This window comes from Crocodylus porosus, unplaced genomic scaffold, assembly GCF_001723895.1.
Source record: "Crocodylus porosus isolate Cpor-Errol unplaced genomic scaffold, CroPor_comp1, whole genome shotgun sequence".
Taxonomy (NCBI): Eukaryota; Metazoa; Chordata; order Crocodylia; family Crocodylidae; genus Crocodylus; species Crocodylus porosus.
In genome coordinates this window covers 15,324,663-15,330,178 of record NW_017728914.1, presented here as the reverse complement: position 1 = coordinate 15,330,178, position 5,516 = coordinate 15,324,663, and positions in this window count along the sequence as shown.

Genomic DNA, 5,516 nt, shown 5'->3' with positions numbered 1-5,516 from the left:
GCTACGTCACCCTAACGTGATGGTAGGCGGCGCTAGGGAGCTCACAGCCGCCCCTAGCCGCCACTCCTCACAATAAGTACTAGTTGTGCCACTGCTACTTGTCCCGGGGCATGCCCCTAAATGAGCACGGCAGATTGCCTTGGTGAGGTAGGGGAGGCTGAGGCTAGCACCTGGGATGGCCCCAGCAGCCTTACATGGGATCCTGGGGGCCTCCTGGGGCTAAAGCAGGAGTGATTTGGGCATGTGGAGCACAGTCAGCAGCCAGAGCATGGCTCTGGCTGGCCAGGCTCTGATTTCTGGTGGAGAACACTGCAGCCATGTGTGGTGTGCCGCTTTTTTTTTACTGCATGTTTGTTTAGATACCAGGAGCTCTTGGTATCTACTTTTGCCTCCGTGCTGCAAATATGCAGCATGGAGAACCCTTTTACACGCACCATGTGTGTTTTGCAGTGCTTCAAAAGCTTCTGAGGCTCTGCAAAGTGCACACATGCACTCATCTAGATGAGCCCAGAGATTTCAAATATGGTTCCATAGTGCTAAAAACAGTCTGATTTGTTGTGGGCTTTCTGAGTTGTTTGGAACAGAAGAATTGTTCTATTATTTTTCTGTAATTGAAAGAGAGTGAACATGAAGAGCTGGTATTTTCTGAGGGGTGCCCTGAGCCTAATGAAGTTGAGAACTGTTGGCCTAGACAAAGCCACTACATTCAATCCCAAATGTGGTTTCATTTCAGTAATGGAAACAAAAGAAAAAAAGGAGAAAATGAAAAAAAAATCTGTATGTGCCTAAAACATTCCATGATAAAAAGAACCACGCTTCTGGTCATATCAGAGTTATTCCTCTACAGTGATTTATGATCATGAAGAAAAAGCATTCAACACATTTTACTGGCCTTACAATTTTTTATTATATTTATAAAAACCCTTTACCCATTCTCATATCTCAGCTTTCTTATATTAAATGAAACTGTAACAGGGCTCCTACCCCATTACTTAAATGGAAAGGGGATCCAGGGGTACCTAAGCCTTTTCCCCTCCTTCACCCCCTCCCTCCACCTTCTCCTCGCTTACCTTTTGTTTGCTTGCTGTGCATGTGGTCCCTGGTAGAGATTCCTTCCCCCTGGTTTTCCAGTTATGTGGTTCTTATTCCCTCTTGCTTCCTTCCACTTCAGTTCTGTGTTTCTTTTGCTTGTGCCCTGGTGGTGACCCCAGAGGCAAACTCATGCGCTGAAAAATGTGAAGCAAGATAACCACTGCCTTCAGTTGCAGGCAGAGCCTGATGACCCAGACAGGGAAACTAGAGGGGTCATGTGACCCACAGAGCCCTCAAGGAAGGCAGTCTGGCTGTGGAAACCATTGGAGATTAAACTTTCTCTGAGAGGTGTTAGGACTGGAGCCCAGACAGCAGAGAGAGGACACAGGAGGCAGCCTATGGAGAGAAGCTGGGGAGCCTGCATAGGAAGCAAGCCAAGTACCCTGGATACTTTCTTCTGTGCTTGCTTTTCTACTTACTTGGAGCCATGAACCCCATTCAGGATGTTCCTTTGAACTAGGACTGGTGATTGCACTTTGTAGTTTTCATTTTTCCCTAGAGAACTGGATTGTGCCTGTAGGGGAGGCAGAGCCCACTGAAAGGCTGTGACTGGGGACACACTGAACTTGAAATTGCACTGAGTGGACTAGAGTGTGTTCGATGGCTGGATGAGGCCAAGCTTGCCTGGACCATAAGGTGGCAGAAAAAAAACACATGACTCAAGGCCCTAGCTGCGTATGTAACAGATATTGTAGGTACTGGAAGGTCACAGGGCACCACCGGAGCTTAGCTAGGATCTTGGGGCCCTGAACAATGGGCCTGAAGCTAGGGGGCTCAGTGAAAGTAAAATTAGGACAAGGCCAGGGGGAGCCTCAGACCAGAAAGGGCCTGCATTTTCAAAAGTATGCTTTGCACACTGTGCAGCCTCCCCAACTAGTTTTAACATCAAGGTGTGGCAGAAGAGATACTGAATAGGAGATAGACTGGAGGGTATAGGCACTAAGAGGCCTCTAGAGGCATATACCCTCTACATGGCCTATAAAAAAATATTTACTTAAAGGTGTCAAAACTGGTAAGTTTTTGGATCCTACAATGTGCATAGGAAATGTATCAACACAGTGTTTAATTAATTCAAATTACTGTTTAACTGTTAATAGCTACTTTGTTGATAGTGCTGATACAGCACATTCATTATCATACAGCTGCTAGTGACTGCATTACATTGAATCAATTATTTATTATGCAAATGTGTCAACTACTGTGACTGGAACAGGTTCTCTTTTTTAAAAAAGTATTCTTTGCACTGAGATTTGTACTGGGATGTATTTTTAAATTATGCAGTTTATGTCTAAAAAGCGACTGTATGTAAAATGGAGAAGAGAAGGTAAGATTTTTAAATAGTCCATATTCCCATTTTTGCAGTAACAACAAAGGGATGAAAGGATCATCCCCTTAATTGTGAAATAAGATGAGGGGGAAATGTGTTGCTGTAGATCAATAGTGATTCTCTAGCCAGGCAGTGTTGTGTCCATTATGGTAGTAACTAGACTGACAGCCCATTCACAGACAGATCCAAATCTGCCAGTGTCTTCCTGTGTGCCACAAGCCTACCCTGATCAGCATCATGTAGATGATAGACACAACACGAGCCTGAGTCATGATGACTGAGCTGGTGCTTAGCTTCTGCCAGTTGATCTTTCTGGGTATGGAATAGACTGTGACAAGTGAGGATGTTTTGCATTGTCATAAGCAACTTGTGTGTACTTCATGATACAGTAAGGTGTTTTACTCTAAATAAAATCCTGTGACGTGCTTCTTTGTTCATCCCTCCTTGCTCTTTCCTACCCCCTAAAGTGAGGAAGATAAATCAATGAAATCAATGTATGTTTTGCCATAAAACTATTAGACCAATTGTGAAGCAATATGGAGCAATAATTATTGTTATATCTGGCCTGAATTCAGACCAAAAGCCATGTTTTTAGACCTCTTTATCTTCATTATGACTTGAACCCCATCTCAGACTTTGGGAATTTGGATCCAAGTTCTCCAGCTCAGGTCAATCTCATTTACACAGAATCTCTTGACTTCTCTGATGTTCAGTGACAAGGACTTGGTTTACACTATGAATTTGCACCAATAACCCTTCCCAAGATGGAAAGCCCATGAAGCACATGCACAAGGCCATTGTGGCTAGGGACAAACATTCAAAAAGCCAGAGCCAGAATTGATTAAATCTTTGCAGGCTAGTCTAACATACCTAGATTGAACCAGTTTGCAATGAAACAGACATTCCCTCTGGACTGAGAAAATGCTGGCACATGGCTGCAGTTGCTCAGGCCAGGAGCCAGGGGCACTAGAGCACACCCTTGGCTGCAAGAAAGCTGTGCTGGGGGTGTGGGGGGACATGGCCAGCCCCAAGTAGACAAGAATGAACTGACCTGAGCAAAAACCCTGAGGTTGAATCAATTCAATCTTTGCAGGTTAGTTTAAGCTGTGTAGATTGAACCAATAAACAAGTGAACAGTCATCCTCTTTTGATTCAGGAAATGCAGCCACATGCCTGCAGTGGGGCAGGCCAAAAGCTGGGGGGTGATAGAGCATGTCTCCCTACTTGGCTGGAGTAGCCAGCGTTGGCCAAGGCTAACCTACCCACTCTGCAAAGGGAGGTTTGTGGGAGGTGCAAACATCCTGGGATGATACAGATCCATACAGATTTATCTTAAACCATTTTTGACCATTTTGAAAGCAGTTTGTGAGTGCTGAACTCCTCTTGTGTTACAGATTTGAACCAGTTTCTGATCACTTACATCAGTTTATGTGTAATTTCTGTCTCTAACCTAGCAGGCTGCAATAGGAGCAGTTGGCTCTTATGTTGTGCAGAGGTTTGTGTTAAGCAACACTGAACAGTAAGGCTAGGGACAGACATTCAAAAAGCCTGAGCCTGAATTGATTCAGTTCTTGCAGGTCAGTCTAACCTGCAGAGAGTGAACCAATTTGCAACTGAATAGACATTCAGCACATGTCTGCAGTGGCTCAAGCCAGAAGCCTGGGGGTGCTAGAGCAGCCCTTCTTTCCACAGGGAAGCTGAATTGAAGAGGGGGGGCATGGCCCGCCTCAGTGGCTCCCTGACAGCAGGGATTACCAGCACACAAGACTGCCCAGCCCCAGAAGAGAACTCTTCCCCCTCCTCCCTCTCCCATATTGCCACAGAGCTGGGAAGCGGGGAAGCTGCAGGGGCTCTTCTCCCCCAACCCCCTGCAGTGGGGTAGGGAGGGGTGCTCTGTGAGTTGCCTGGCCCCAGAGGGGGAATCTCCCCCCTGCTTCTCTCCCATTGCTGTGGGGTGGGGAGGGGGTGGCTCTATGGGGTGCTTCCCAGCCCCAGAGGGGGACTCTTCCCCCACTCCTCCCCCCCAGGGCAGGGAAAGGTTCTGTTCCATGCTGGGGGGAACACTTTCCCCTCCTCCAGCTCCCCCCAGACAGGTAGTGGAAGCATGGAGTTCAGCTGAGCAGGGTATTGGTGTGTGGGGTGTGAGGGGCAGTGGGGATGTATGGACCCCCCAGACACTCCCCCCATGGCATGCAGCCCCTGCTGCCTGTCAGCAGCAGCAGGCAGGGAGGTCAAGGTGCTCATGCCCAGCACAGGCACAGCACTGGCCAACGCTGTGTGGGGGGAGGGAGTAAAGCCTGCCTTATCCTCATGGCTCTGCTCCCTGACCATGCAGCTCCAGCCCTCAAAGTGGAGGAAGCCCTGCACTGGAGCCAGCTACTTCCCCCACTCGCTGCCGTGCAGGTCCTTGCACTCTGCCAGGAGCAACCCCACCAGCTGCTTCCCCCAGCACGGAGCTGCCCCTCTGCAAGTGCAGAGCTGCAGGCGTGTGACTGAATTCTGCGGGGAAGCAGGGGGCAGGGCTCCCTCCACTTCTGGCAGAGGTGTGGGGACCTGCATGGCAGGGAGTGGGAGAAGCAGTTGGCTCCAGTGCAGGGCTTCCCCACTGCAAGTGCTAGAGCTACAGGCTCAGGGAGCAGTGTCACAGGGATAAGGCAGGCTGTATTCCTTCCCCCCGCACAGCACTGGCCAGAGTCATGCCTGTGCCAGGCATGAGCTCCCTGACCTTTTTGCCTGCTGCTGCTACCAGGCAGCAGGGTCTGCACATCATGGGAGAAGTGGGTGAGGGTCCCTACAGCCCCCACCCTCCCTCACAGTCCACACATCCACATCCTACCCAGCTGAGCTCCACACTCCTGCTTCCCCTCTGGGGGGAGGAAGAAGAGCAGGAAGAGTTCCCCCAACATGGAACAGAGCCTCGTCCTGCCCCTCCCCAACTCTGGGGCTGGGCAGCATCACATTGATGTAAAAATCACAGTTCGTTTCTTTGGAGGCTCATGAATAATAATCCATTAGGCACACATTGTTGGTAACACAAAAGGTATATATTTGCAAATAGGGTCAGAGAGAGAAGACAAAAGACCACACTCTCTGCCCG